The sequence below is a fragment of the Anabrus simplex genome, chromosome 4 (genome assembly GCF_040414725.1).
Source record: "Anabrus simplex isolate iqAnaSimp1 chromosome 4, ASM4041472v1, whole genome shotgun sequence".
Classification (NCBI taxonomy): domain Eukaryota; kingdom Metazoa; phylum Arthropoda; class Insecta; order Orthoptera; family Tettigoniidae; genus Anabrus; species Anabrus simplex.
In genome coordinates, this window is record NC_090268.1 from 327,792,657 (window position 1) to 327,808,839 (window position 16,183).

At 39.2% G+C, this 16,183-nt stretch overlaps 1 protein-coding gene across 1 annotated transcript in view; it reads left to right on the top strand.

Moving 5' to 3' along the window:
- LOC136872694 (peroxisomal leader peptide-processing protease) overlaps window positions 1-16,183 on the top strand; it is a 1,469,308-nt gene that overhangs the window by 10,900 nt on the left and 1,442,225 nt on the right. The window contains exon 2 of the mRNA XM_067146518.2: window positions 9,143-9,223. The gene's annotated coding sequence lies outside the window, so the exon portion shown is untranslated. The remainder of the gene's footprint in view (window positions 1-9,142; window positions 9,224-16,183) is intronic.

Genomic DNA, 16,183 nt, shown 5'->3' on the forward strand with positions numbered 1-16,183 from the left:
TCTGAAGAAGTACTGGGAGGACCGTAAAGCCCGAACAATCCCTTCAAAGAGACCTGAACGACGGACTGACTAAAGTGATCTTATGAGGTCATAAAATAAGAAGAAGAAGAAGAAATAATGCTTTCCCAAAGCTTACATGCAATGCATGTCAAACTGACTGGCCTGTAATTCTCAGCTTTATGTTATCACCCTTTCCTTTACACACAAGGGCTACTATAGCAACTCGCCATTCATTTGGAATAGCTCCTTCATGCAAACAATAATCATATAAGTACTTCAGATATGGTACTATAAACCAACCCATTGTCTTTAGTATATCCCCCGAAATCTTATCAGTTCTGGTTGATTATCTAGTTTTCAACTTTTGTATCTTACTGTAAATGTCATTGTTATCATAGGTAAATTTCAAAACTTCTTTAGTATTAGTCACCTCCTCTATCTGGACATTATCCTTGTAACCAACAATCTTTACATACTGCTGAATGAATACTTCTGCCTTTTTTTTTCTTCTTGCTAGGGGCTTTACGTCGCACCGACACAGATAGGTCTTATGGCGACGATGGGATGGGAAAGGCCTAGGAGTTGGAAGGAAGCGGCCGTGGCCTTAATTAAGGTACAGCCCCAGCATTTGCCTGGTGTGAAAATGGGAAACCACGGAAAACCATCTTCAGGGCTGCCGATAGTGGGATTCGAACCTACTATCTCCCGGATGCAAGCTCACAGCCGTGCGCCTCTACCTTCTGCCTTTTGAAGATCCTCGCAAACATACTCCCCTTGTTCATTAATGATTCCTGGAATGTCTTCTTGGAACCTGTTTCTGCCGTAAAGTACCTATACATATGCTTCCATTTTTCACCAAAATATGTATGACCGCCAATTATGTTTGCCATCATGTTATCCTTAGCTGACTTCTTTGCTAGATTCAATTTCCTAGTATCCTTCAATTTCTCCTTACTTCCGCAGCCATTTCTAACTCAATTTCTTTCCAACCTGCACCTCCTTCTTAGCCTCTTTACTTCTCTGTTATAATATAGTGGATCTTTACCATTCCTTACCACCTTTAAAGGTACAAACCTATTTTGACATTCCTCAACAATTGCTTTAAACCCATCCCAGAGTCTGTTTACATTTTTATTTACCATTTTCCACCGATCTTAGTTACTTTTTAAAAACTCCGTCATGCCTGTTTTATCAGCCATATGGTACTGCCTAATAGTCCTGATTTTAATACCTTCCTTTCTTTCACATCTATTTATAACTACAAAAACAGCTTTGTGATCACTAATGCCATCTATTACTTCGGTTTCTCTATGGAGTTCATCTGGTTTTACCAGCACTCCATCCAGAATATTCTTCCCTCTAGTTGGTTCAATCACTTTCTGAATCAGCTTGACTTACTTGATTTAGTTACTGTTGCTCCCTCTGGAGCATAGGGCCTTGGCAAAATTTCTCCACACAGTACAGTTCCTGGCCATTTTCTTAACTTCACTCCACGTCTTGTCAAACTCTGCAATTTCGTTTTCATTCGTCCTCTTCCAGGTCTTCTTGGGCCAACCTCGCTTTGTGGTGCCTTGAGGGTTCCAGTCCAGCGCTGCCCTCCCAGCAGCTCCATCCGGCTTCCTTAATGTGTGCCCAATCCAGCACCATTTCCTCTCCTTGATCTGGATGTCAATCGGCTGCTGATTAGTCATGGTCCAAAGATCTTCATTTGAAATTATGTCCGGCCACCTCACATTCGTTACTTTACATTGGCGAAAAATGAGAGTATCCTCCTATTCAATACATCATATATTCCGTCATTAGATGTGACGCAGACATCTATTAACGAACACCTGCTGCTGGTTATTGATCTGTTCTGTAACTTTTCATGTTTCACAGCCGTATAGAAGAATCAACTTTACATTGGTGTTGAAGAGGCAAAGTTTATTCTTCTTGGAGATGTTTCTATTCTTCCACATGGGGTAGAGCTGCACAAATGCACCATTTGCCTTCCGGATACGGCTTCGAACATCTTCCTCTGCTCCCCCATCCATTGTAACTATACTTCCAAGGTAGAGGAAAGACTCAACTTGCTCAATTTCCTTTCCATTTACTCTCATCTGGTCATGACATTCGAATTAATCCTCATCTCTTTAGTCTTGTTTGTGTTGATCACGAGACGTTCCTCTTCCTTCTCTGCAACCTACTCAGTTTGTCTTCTATGTCCCAGTACCGCTGTGCCATAAGGCAAATGTCGTCTGCGAGGTCAAGATCTTCAAGCCTGTCTCTCATCCCCCATTGAATACCCTTCTTCTGTCCTCCCATTACCTTCTTCATCACGCTATCTAGGACCAGCAGGAACAGAGCAAGAGAAAGAACACACCCCTGTCTCACTCTAGACTTCACATTCATCTTTTCGGTTAGTTTCCCTTCATGAAGAGCCTGACACTCATACCCCTCATACATCTCTTTCATGATCGTGATAATCTTTGATGGAATTCTGTATTCTTCGAGGGTCTTCCACATGATTCTTTGATTTACAGAATCAAAGGCTTTCTTGAAGTCCACGAATGCGAGGTAGAGGGCATTTCGCCATTCCACTCTCTGCTCTATGATGATTCGAGTGTATTGATGAAATCCACACAGATGCGATGTTGTTGAAATCCCGCCTGTTCGTATCAAAGCCTTCTTTCTACTGAATCCTTTATGCGACCCAGGATGACTCACGACAGCACTTTGCTTGGAATGGAGAGCAAGGTGATACCTCTCCAGTTGTTGCAGTTTGTTGTATCCCCTTTTTTTCGGTAACTTGATTATCAGCCCCTTCTTCCAATCGGTCGGTATTTTCTCCTCTTTCCATATCTTCTCCAGCAATGGGCGCAGCAATCTGATTGTAGTATCAAGCTCTGCTTTCAGTACTTCCACTGGAATGTTGTCCAGACCTGGTGCCTTCCCATTCTTCATCAGCTTCAATGCTGTCTGTATCTCACCCTCGGTTGGCGAGTGAAGGCTGATGACTGGATCACTTTCTGCTTCTTCATCTTCCCCTTGCTGCTCATTTTCCAGTCCCACATCTCTATTACAAACCTACGCAAATTGTTGCCGGCCCATCTACTCGGCTGTTGTTCGCATTTAGTGAGGATCTCACCTGTCTTGCTCTTCACAGGCCCAGTTTTATTAAAACCTTTCTTCAAAAGCATCTTTTTGATGCCATAAAGCTCCTTTATATCCCCCCTTTTTGCCACTTGTTCTGCGTTCTCTGCCTGCTCATCAATCCACTGCCTGTGATCCTTTAGCACACTCCTCTTTACTTCCCTATCTGCTATTGAATACTCAGCTTGTGTTTGAGCCTTCTGCTGTCTAGTCTTGCATATATTTAGCTTGGCCTTTTTCTCCTTCCTGTAATTTTCTTGTCCCAGATCTGATCAGATATCCATTCTTTCTGCTGGTTATTTTTGTACCTGAGCTGCTTCTCACTTGTTTCCACAAGGATGTTCTTTACCTCGCTCCATACAGTCTCCACATCCTACTCAGTTAAGGCCACGGCTGATTCCTTCCCACTCCTAGCCGTTTCCCATCCCATCATTGCTATAAGACCTATCTGTGTCGGTGCGACATAAAGCCACAAGCAAAAAAAGAAGAAAAAAAACCCACATCCTTCTCTGTCTCAGAATTCAACACCTGGAAACTGTTGCTAAGTTCCAGTTGAAATTGTTCCAACGTCTGCTGATTCTTTAGCTTACCAACATCAAACTTCTTGTGCTGAGTGTTGAGCTTGTGGTGGACTGTCATGATCTTGATACGGAAGTTGGCGACAACAGGATGATGGTCACTGCCAATGTCCGCTCCTCTCTTGTTCCCAACATCTTCCAAACTTCTTCTGAACCTCCTGCTCACCGCAATGTGATCAGTTTGGTTTTCCTTGACTTGATCAGGAGACACCCACGTGACCGCGTGACACCGCCTATGCACGAACACTGTGCCACCTACCCACCCCACTGTCGGTAGCCCTGAAGATGGTTTTCCGTGGTTTTACAGTTTTTCACAGGCTGTACCTTAATTAAGGCCACGACTGCTTCCTTCCCACTCCTAGCCCTTTCCAATCCCATTGTCGCCATAAGACCTATTTGTCAGTGCGACGTAAAGCAAATTGTAAAAAAAATTACCTCCCAAAAGCATCTGATGTACGAACTGAGGGTGTATTTTACAAGCTAAAATTCAATTATAACTTCCAGTTTAAAACCATTGCAATGTACGGGTATCCTGCTAGTAGTCGTATATGGAACATCTAATAGGATCAGGACAGAGGGCAAGATAGAGGTCAATGATCTACCTAACCCATGACTCCCTGGACAAGGTTGACGGAAGAAGAAAATAGGTGTAGTAAATGCTTTCCAAAGGAAATAAAGCTATGGATTGTGCCTTTAAACAAGATTTCCCTTTCACATTTTCCAAATAATATGAAATCTATTGTGGAAACCTTTAAACTTAAATTGCAGTATATGAGATTTTCCTTCTTTTGCTGAGTATCTTGATAGCCACATGATGGAATTTGGGAAAAGATTTAGCCAAATTTCTGCACTTGATCTTGAACTTCTGTTGACTTCAGTGAACTTGATGGTTGGGTATGTTAAATCTTCGGGAAGTGTAATCTTGAAGAGTTAGAAGTGACATTTTTATTCTTTAAGACATATTTTTGAAATGTTATGCAACTTGCAGCAATTTCTGACCACTGGTAGGGAGGAGTAAATGTCTCAAGGTGCTTAGTGTTGTTCTGAAAATGTATTCTTGTTTTGGTTTGACATATCTATTTTTATCTATGAGCATGATCAAAAATAGACACCAATCCTGTCCGGCAGACTCGGTCCTAGACAATGCATTAAGAGCAAGCAGCCTGTTCCACCTACATACCAGATTTTTGCCAACTTGCAGTAAACATGCCATGTCAAATTTCACACTAATTAAAGTAAAATATGTATAAAAGATTTATTCAGTTTTAATTTTTGTCATCACATTAGTGTGGTGATGGGATTGCCATATGGTGGCCACACTTCTATGTGCATCAGTCGGATGTGCCCCAGTACTCGCCAAACATTGGACAGCACCATTATAGAGACTCGCGCAAACTGTTAAAATGAGGTGGATTAGTTTGAAACTTCTTCTCCTAAATCTCTTCATTTTACCGTGAAGTTATAGTACACCCCCTATGGGTGGGGGAGCCAGATGAAGAATACACCTACGGTATCCCCTGCCTTTTGTAAGAGGCGACTAAAAGGGGCCGCAGGGACTCTCAGCTTGGGAGCGTGGATTGGTGATGAGGCTCCTCACTTTCATCTATCCCATCCGACCACCCTTGATCTACTCTTGCTCTTTTCCGATCCCGACGATATTAGAGCATTCAAGCCTAGGGAGTCTTTCAATTTCACACCCTTCGTGACCCTTGCCTTTCTTCATCCGTTACTTCATTTTTCGAAGTGACTGGTCCCTTCTTTTTCTTCTTTTTACTCTCTCTACCCCCTGTGGGTGGGGGACACAGACAAAGAAATCACCCACGGTATCCCCTGCCTGTCGTAAGAGGCGACTGAAAGGGGCGACCTAGGGATGATTGGATAGAACCGTGAAACTACTTGTGATTAGTACCATCGTGCGGGGAAAGCCATGGGTCGCCTTTACTTGCGAGTAGTACCACTATGTTAGGTACACAATAGGTTTGTGATTAGTAGCAGCAGAGAGCGCCTCACTGTGGGTTTCCAGTACCTGTGATTAGTACCACTATATGTGGAACATCACGGTCCTACGTTGCCTGTGATTTGTACCATTATGTGAGAAACACCACGGGTCTGGGCGTTGCCTGTGATTAGTACCACTATATGAGTGACACTGTTGGTCTGCGTTGCCTGTGATTTGTACCCACTATGTGATGAACACCATGGGATAGTACAAGTCCCTGTGATTAGTACACCTATGTGAGGTGCACCCTGGGTTTGCGTTGCCTACGAGTGGCGCCATTAAGTGAGAAACAAACTAGGTCTGTGTTACCTGTACGACATACAATACTTGTGAGTAGCACCATAATGTTTGGAACACCGTGAGTTAATATTAATACCAATATAAATGGTCCGTTATTGGACATTTCAGATTCCTTATGGGAATCAACATCTGTATCACAACGTGAGTTTACGCTACTTTTGATTAGTACTGCAACTTGAGAAATACTATGGTTCTACTTTACTAGCAAATAAGTGCCATTATGAGGGACCGTTGACCTGGATATTGAACCCCTTTAGACAACAAGCATCATCGGTTCAGGATTGTGCTTTGGAAGTAGTCCCTTGGTCAGTAATATAGTTTTTGGGAAGGTGAGGCATTGCAGGTCGGATCCACTGATTGTTTTAAATTCGTATTCATTCATTCATTCTTTATCATCATGTTTTGAATTCTGGTCAGTGGATGAATTTTGTACTTTTAAATTGTCATTGCATTTTGTCTCATTTCGTACCATTAGGGACCGATGACCTAGATGTTAGGCCACTTTAAACAACAAGCATCATCATCATCATCATCATCAAAATTATAGTGCAGGCTTTGATACTGCAAATTATTTTAATTGGATTTCTCCCATTACCAGTACAATAATTCTGGGTATCACATTGAAGATCTAGTTTCACTCATATGCCTCCATTTCACGAATGTTAGGCTTTGTCATGGGTTGAAATGATTACCGCCTTCAAATGACAGACTTCAAGAATAACATTACATCTTGGAGAGGAAAAATTTTGTAGTGTCTACATTAGAAGTTTTTAAGCACTCTTTGAGAAGACCATATGTCCTGCGATCCAAATGATTTGTATCCCCAATCCAGGCTTTTGTAGTAGTTAAGCCACTTTATTTCCACTAGTTATTAGATAAAATTCACTACAATTCCCACTAGTAAAAAGTAAACTTGTGTCCTCATCCTGAGGTGGTGCAGCTCTTTATAGGCACACCCCCGATGGAATTGAGCTGCACGTACCAGTTTAACCACATACCAGCCGTTCTGCCATTCTTAAATCCCTGACAGTAGGTACCGGGAATCAAACCCAGGCCTCTGAAGATGGTAGCTAGTAATGCTGTTACACTACGTAGGTGGACATTCCCACATACCCACCAGACACACTTTAAAAGACATCATATTTGATGGGCAAGCCAATAAATTGGCAACAGTGATACTAAAACCAAGAGAGAATTAGTGTGGTTATATTATTACAAGATGTATTGTATGATTTGTTTCGTTGATGTTATTCTTTTAGATTATAAATTAACATTTTAAACCAAAAGTAGGTATTGCAATTCTTCATCTTCTGCTGCTGCTTTCTCCACACCTGTGGCGTTGTGGGTGTAACTGTGTCGCACATGTGGATTTGGCCCTGTTTTACGGCCGGATGCCCTTCCTGACGCCAACCCTATGTATGGGGATGTAATCAGTATTGTGTGTTTCTATGGTGATTTGTAGTGTTGAGGAAAACACAAGCACCCACTTCCTAAGACAGAAGAATTAATCAGACGCAATTAACATTCCCAATCCGGCCAGGAATGGAATCTGGGACTCTCTGAACCGAAGGCTTCATTGCTGACCATTCAGCCAAGGAGTTGGACTGTAGCTGAAATTATTAATAATAATAGTCAATGAATAATTTCTACTAACAATTTATATGGTTTACCAGGCTTCATCCTGTTATAAATGATGCAGTTAATATTTCAATGTTTTGGAAATAAAATAATTATGTAATCACCACAGTAGTAGAGTCTTTCAAATATTGCATATTTTATCTTAATACATAGACTTTCACGACCACTAAATGACATAACAATGTGGGGATATTAGGTCGTGTAATGTTAATAATCTGCTGACGTGTTTCAACAATGGAGGGTAGCCATGATATACTCAGTATATTCAGTAGCTGTCACCTTCGTTAACATTATTTGAGTGTTTAGCAATTTCTATCACATCATGAATGATTCTAGGTATAAAATGTTTCCTTTTTATAAGTGACAGGAGTTGCATCAATGATGATTTGATGGTCATTATGTATGGTATGTACTGTCACAGCAGACTTCTTGGCTGGCTGGCCTGTGATGTTCTTTAACCCTCGTTGCTACCTTCCTACATATTTGGCCAACATAAACCGATCCGCAGGAGCATGAAATCACATAAATTCCAGGACAGTTTAAACCAATACGATCTTTGACAAACGGCCTGCAATTGCCTATGATGACATTAGGCTTAAAAATGGTCTTCATATTATGACTTCTGGGAATATTGCCAGTGCTATCCATGAAAGATTTAATCCTATCCGTTACAGATTTAATCCTATTTGTGACAGATTGTACGTATGGCAAGAAGGCCAGACTCAAAGGGCGAGAATCACATGACAATTTATCTTTTGGCTTAGGATGTAGCACTTCGCCAGTTTGTTTCCTTGAGTAGCCATTGCTCAGGAAGGTTCTGGTTAGGAACCCAGTTCACCGTTTAATTTATCCTCCTCACAAACCTCCCTTGCTTGGTTGATAAGGGTATTAAGCACAGCACGCTTTTGGCAAGGATGGTGATGAGAGGACCCATTGAGATATCTTTAGTATGGGTGGGTCTGCGGTAAACCGAATGACCTAAAGTTCCATCTGATTTCCTAGAAACCAAAACATCCAAAATTGGCAAACATATCCTCCACATTCAGCCTCTATGGTAAATTTGATGTTTGGATGTATGTTGTCAACATCTTTCTCCTTGACTTTTGAGGCCCTGGAATGAACAGGGTCTCTCTATATTGAGTCTGATTACTATGGAGTGACAGTTGCCAATACATTATTTGTTATTGCTCTGAAGACGATCTTGGTTGCAGATTCGAAATACTTCAGCAGATTATTAACATTACATGACCTAATATCCCCAAATTGTTATTGCATATTTTGATTTATTCTCTTTAAGTAAAAGTCAACATTTACTTCAGTATTTGGCCAACTATTACACATTAATGGTTTATTTTATTAGAATATTAGGTATATAACAATCTACTTAACTAAGTGGGTATATTTTGTTCTATGACCTTTCTACCTTACTCTACAAATAGATGGTTAGCTATAGAGAAGTAGAATTTTGATTAGAATTTTATTTTACATTTTGCAGCTCATTTTGAAAGCATTCTATTGTGAAAAGCCACTGTTGGTGTTGTGATGAACTACAAGGTTTGATCAGCATTCTGCATCTGTAAGTTTGATTTTTTTGACACTTCAAAACATTACCTGTTAAATTTTACTTTTTTCACATCCTGCTACAGAAAGCTGGAGGATTCACAAAAGTGAAAGCTATTGAACTATGGTACTGTTATTTTTTAATTGACTTAAAATATTGAATTTTTATATAAGCTCAGCCTATTTCTGAGTAAAGAGTGGATTTCTAGGTAATTAATATGACGAGCTTTTTTCCTGCCTAGTTGCTGAATTAAATCTCTTTCTTACAGTATATATATTTTGAAAACAGTCTAATCTAGTGGCAGTGTCTGGTCATTTGAGCATCTTTGTTTTCATAACGCTTGGTTAACATTCTGCCCTTGATCGGTAATCAGCCATTGTTCAATACCACAGAGTGCAATACGATGGATGATGATGCAATAGATCTCTGATTTCAAGTGGCTTCTCCTCTGTCGATTGCAGGTGATACCTGTGATTGGTTGCCACTTCATTCAGGTTACATTAATCCTCACGAACACCTCTTCCATAAGTTGACTGTCACCAGCATTTAGGCCCTAGATATTTAAATTTCATCTCTTGGGATGGATCCTCACCATCGAGTTAAATTGGTTGGATTCCTTATGGGTCTGATGTCATATACCAGGTGGTCCATCAGACCCCTTGCGATCCAATTTTATGCATCCCTTCACATTTACTACAATTCTGAAAGACATTGGTCCCTCTCTCTAAACTGGGGTAATATAACAAGATGTGTGTTTACGGGCTAGAAGATAGCAGGAATCGTGAGCACCACTATTAATTCATTATAGGTACCTTGTATGAACCCGCAAAATGAGTACAGATATGCAGAACACATACTTTAAAACAGGAGTTGGGCGCATAGACCGAGAGCACGGTACTGTATAGGCTGGGAACTGGGCGCCATAGGTCAAGTGTCGCAGTAGCTCACATGGCAAACCGGCAGGGAGATATTTGATAGTGGACGGTGCTCGAGGTAGGAGGTTCGAGTCCCACGTAAGAATTATTTTTTTAACAGCCAGATGCCTGGGATGTGGTCAGGGTTGCATACTTGATAGCTTCCAAGGAAGTTCAAGAACTAAATGAGGCCACAACACTAGTTGCAAATGGAGGATTGTGACAACATTTAGTAAATTCACAGAGGCTTGCAGACTGAATGCTGAAAGGCATAACGGTGTATAATGATGATATTACAAGTAACTAATCTCATATTTGTTCCGTATTGAAGAAAACAATAAATAAAATTCCTTCAAGAATAAAATTTACTGTGTCCACCTATTCAATAGAATTATATTCTGTAGTGATTAAATCCTACATGAATTACATGTACTAATTAGGAACATGTTTTGCCCTATTTTTGGGCATCTTCAGCCCAGGATTTAATCACTACAGAATATAATTGTATTGAATAGGTGGACACAGTCAATTTTATTCTTGAAATAATTTTACTTATAGTATAATGATGATGTATGTATGCTCTATTTATTATGAATCCCTGACAGTCCCTTGAAATACTCCATCAATCATTGCTTATGCTTGCTTGGTTATTATTGTAATTTTCTTTACAATTTTTGTTTATTCCATTATATACTGTACTTTTCTGTTTTCATTTTTACAATATCTGCTTAGCAACTGTACCTCTTTGGCTTACCAGTTCTCTCTATTTTTGCCTAGTATATGTACTCCCCACTTTTCTTACAGAATTCTATCCTTGATTCCTGTGATCCCTCATTTCTGTATGTTTTTAGTGCCCCTATCACTTCAGATTTCTTTTTTTAAAAACAGTTATTGTTATACCAAGAATTAGAGCAGGCAAAGCTTTATCTGACCCTATAATAATTAAGAGGGGAATTTCTCAAGGCAGTATTATTGGACCTTTATGTTTTCTTCTGTATATAAATGATATGAGTAAAGAAGTGGAATCAGAGATAAGGATTTTTGCAGATGTTACTCTGTATGGAGTAATAAATAAGTTATAAGATTGTGTGCAAACTGCAAAATGACCTCAGTAATAATGTGAGATGGACAGGAGGCAATGGTATGATGATAAATGGGGTTAAAAGTCAGGTTGTGAGTTTTACAAATAGGAAAAGTCCTCTCAGTTTTAATTAGTGCGTTGATGGGCTGGAAAGTTCCTTTTGGGTACCTAGGAAAATCTTCATTGGGGTAATCACAAAAATGGGATTGTACTGTAAATAAAGGGTACAATTCTCTGCACATGGTTATGAGGGTATTCAGAGGTTTTTTAAATGCTATTTGTTTGCAGCGTCAACCCATGTGGATCTTTTGCCCCTACTGGCACCATATTGTATGAACCTGTGTGTAATTGGAATGACAGTAATGTGGAATGTTGTGTGTGAGGAAAGGAAGATTAAGGACGTTACAAACACCCAGTCCCCAGGGCAGGGATATTAATCATTAAAATTAAAAAACCCTGACCTGGCTGGGAATCGAACCCGGGGCCGCCGGGTGACAGGTGGACTCGTTGGCCCCTACACTGCAGGGCTGGACATTTAGAGGTTGTAGTAAGGATGTAAAGAACAGGGCATATAAGTCTGTGGTACGACCCCAACTAGAGTATGGTTCCAGTATGGGGCCCTCACCTGGATTACTTGATTCAAGAACTGGAAAAAATCCAAAGAAAAGCAACTCAATTTGTTCTGGATGAATTCCGACAAAAGAGTAGTGTTACAAAAATGTTGCAAAGTTTGAGCTGGGAAGACTTGTGGGAGAAAGGAGATGAGCTGTTTGACTAAGTGTTATGTAGGATGCTAAAGGGTTTATTGTGTCACCTATTCAATACATTATAAATGTTAAACACTTAGGAATTTATTATTAAATCCATTTGAGACATGTTTCGCCCTTCATTGAGGGCATCATCAGTCATAGAACCTCCTCAAGGCATAAATCAGGTACCTGATTAGTAAATAAATTGTAAACATTAAGAACATTACAGTGGGAAAGTTACAGTTAAACAATATAAGTTTATAGACACAGTAGTCGGCACCAATGCGTAAAATCGCTGGGTATTTTAGCAGAGTCCAGCAGTGGTGGTCCGAAAAATAATTGACGCTACTCATTAGAAAATTATAGGAAGTTATAAAGTTTATACATGTACTTACATTTAAACAGTTAGGGGAGAAAGGGTATAAAGTATCTGGCGTCAATGTTCATGACACATACATTGCAATGGGAAAGTTACAGTTAAACAATATAAGTTTATAGACACAGTAGTCGGCACCAATGCGTAAAATCGCTGGGTATTTTAGCAGAGTCCAGCAGTGGTGGTCCGAAGAATAATTCAAAAAAAAAAAAATCAAAATCAAAATCTCTTTATTTGCAAATGAGGTGTTTACCTCGGTGGCAAATGGTACACTAAAATACATTATTGTCAAGCACTAAATATTAAATTAACAAGAGAAGAAAATTTTCCTATAATGCAATATTGTATAATTTACGCTACGCTACGCTATAATTGACGCTACTCATTAGAAAATTATAGGAAATTATAAAGTTTGTACATATATTTACATTTAAAAAGTTAGGGGAGAAAGGGTATAAAGTATCTGGCGTCAGTGTTCATGACACAGGTTGACGGGATAACTATACAGTAAATTTACAATATCCAATTGAACAGTTGAGAAATTACACTACATGTCTGCGTTACCTGTGAGTAGGACCACAGTGTGAGGAACACCATGAGTCTCCGTTACTTGTGATTAGTACCGCTACATGAGAAATAACATGGTTCTACTTTACTAGCGATAATTATCATTATGAGGGGCAGTTGACCTTGATTTTGGACCCCTTTAGACGACAAGCATCCTCGATTCAGGATTGTGGTTTGGAAGCTACCCAGTTGGCCTGTATATACCATTGTTTAAAGTTAGTTTCTGGGAAGGTGGGGCATTGCGGGTCAAATCCTCTTTCCTGACTCGGCCAGTTCTACTTTATTTCTCCCATAAGTCCCATTAATATTTAAGTTCATAATCATTGTTCATCGTTGCCTTTTTGAATTCTAGTTCAGTGGATTGATTTTGGAATTATTTTTAACTTTTAATATTGTAAGTTGGATTTGTTGATTATTTTTCATTCATATTCATCCATTCGTTCTCCATCATCAAGTTTTGTGTTTTGGTCGGTGGAAGAATTTTAGAATTTTAAATTGTCATTAAATTTCATCTCATTTCGCATCATTAAGGGCCGATGACCTAGATGTTAGGCCCCTTTAAACAACAAGCATCATCATCATCAATAGATGTAAGCATACTCAGTTTAGTTTCTTTTGTTTTCCTCCCCTAAAGGGTCATCTTCGCAGTAAATAAAGGAAAAGTGAAGCAAGTTCAACATCGTATTTGGTCATCGCTAGTGTTGCAGCATAGCGCTTCAACTACTTGTTAATTGTCGGTAGAGATCCGTGATAAACGCAGTTGGGCTGCATTACAGTTACCTGACAAATATTTTACTCAGTTACAATTACTAATTACTTTTCCATTAAGTAATCACTAAAATTACAATTACTTCACAGAACACGAGTCTTTAGGAATTCACTGACCATTTTTTTTCCCTCATGGACCTAGAGTGATGCTAAAGTTAGCAAGGTGTTTTAAAATAGAGACATTTAGGCCAAGATTACACCATCGCATTCCTGTGTCATAGAATGTGATAAAATCATTGATCAAGTGGGTGATTTAGAATATATTACACTATCCGTCAAAGCTTTTATAATATATTATGGCACAGTTAAAAAAAATGATCCTGAACAGTTCTATGCATTTGCTTCTACTGTAAGTGCAGTAAGGCTTACTGCAATAATACAAAAAAACAAATCAAAGAAAAATTGTATTTGGGTAAGAGATTGGGTAGGGAGAAGAGACTTGGATGATCATTTTAGTTTGTTGTTTCTTATTGCAAAACAAAGTACCGTGGAAGTGGAAGATTTTTCTTGTTATTACAACACTGATATTTTTAGCTACTAGAGCAAATTTTACAAGTTTGTAGTTCAGTACCGAAACACTAAATAGTTCAAGAAACCTTTGAAGCTATACCGGTATATATATCAATGAAAGATGAATACTTGAAGGTAATCTAGCTTAATTGCTTTATATTGTAACAAGAGATTTTTTCCGGGGTAGGGTTGTTGACCCCACGCCAAACCCCTAACCTGGAGGACCAGGATACTGCTTTTAGTCTGGCTCATCGCCTTAGACCTGTCCAGCTTGGTTGGACCTACCAGGAGCCGTAGCTCGCGCGGGCATAGTTCTAAGGGTCATTTGAGCACGCAAGCCTCCAAAAACATCCGGCACTGCCATTTGCCTTCGTCAATGTAGCAGTACCTGCGGGAGGATAAAAGAATACCCTTCTCGCAAAATTACAACTTTGTACGTAAAACGGTTTTGTAGGGATGAATTTTTTCGTTTACGGAGCTTACCTCATTCAACATGTTAGGGGTGGAACGTTAAAAATATTTCCTATTTCACACCTAGGATTTGGAATATATACCGCTATTTGGAATTTTGTCTTCTTACGTTGAACCGTTTTGAAGGAAGGAATTAATATATTTGTTTTTGGATCTTAACCCCCATTTAACTCTTTGAGCCGTTAAATTTGTTTCAAACCTTCTGTTATTTAACACCTAGGATATCATTTGAAATTTTAACCTCATAATTCAAACGGTTTCATATAAATGCATATTTTTGTCATCAGTTCTCACCCCCAGTCAAAACACCTGTTGGGGTGTATTTTTTTAGTCCACTTCTTATTTGTATCCCCGTAAAAAGAATTCAGCCGGGCTGAGTGGCTCAGACGGTTAAGGCGCTGGCCTTCTGACCCCAACTTGGCAGGTTCGATCCTGGCTCAGTCCGGTGGTATTTGAAGGTGCTCAAATACGCCAGCCTCGTGTCGGTAGATTTACTGGCACGTAAAAGAACTTCTGCGGGACCAAATCCCGGCACCTCGGCGTCTCCGAAAACCGTAAAAGAGTAGTTAGTGGGACGTAAATCAAATAACATTATTATTTATTATTAAAAAGAATTCAACTCCTTTTAACCCCGCCCCTTAAGTTGATTCCTCCCCCACCTCCTCCATAAAATACATATGTCTTTATTTTTGAAGGAGATTCCAAATTCCAATATTCTCGCCCGTAACATCCTACGTTTTCGAGATATAAATATCCTCAAACAAAGAATTCAACTAATTTTTCAGTTCATTTATACCCTCCCCTCCACACTTAATTGAATTTACCGAAAACAAAAGAATGCGTGTTCCTTTATTTTTAAAGGAGATTCCAAATACAAATACTCTTATCTGTAACATCTTCAGTTTTTGAGATAAAAAAATAATTCAACCCATTTTTGAGTCTTTTCTACAACCCCCACCCCTCAAGTGTTTTTCCGAAACAAAAAATACGTGTTACTTTATTTTTAAGAAAAAAAAGATTAAAAACACCAAAATTCACGTCATTAATATTTTAAGTTTTTGAGATACACTGTAGATATGCTCATTTTAAAAATTCACCCCCTTTTGACACTTCCCGTTAATTGGATTTTCAGAAAATAAATTATACGTGTTCCTTTACAGGAGATTCCAAATACCAGATGTCACGTCTGTGACATGTTAGGTTTTTGAGATTTATTGTAGGTATACTCATTTTAAAATTCATCCCGTATTCACTCCTGTTTACCCCCTTTTGAGTAGATTTTCCAAAAACAAAACTATATGTGTTTCTTTATTTTAAAAGGAGATTCCTAATACCAATTTCCATGATTGTAATGTCTTCAGTTTTTGAGATATAAGTATCCTCATAAAAGGTGGTCAACTCCTTTTTCACCGTTTTTCACCCCGTCAAGAGGATTTTACGAAAACAAAGAAATGCGCGTTTCCTTATTTTTAAAGGATTTTCCAAGTACCAATTTTCACGCTTTGAAACTGTTAAGTTTTTGAGATAGCGATACGCTCA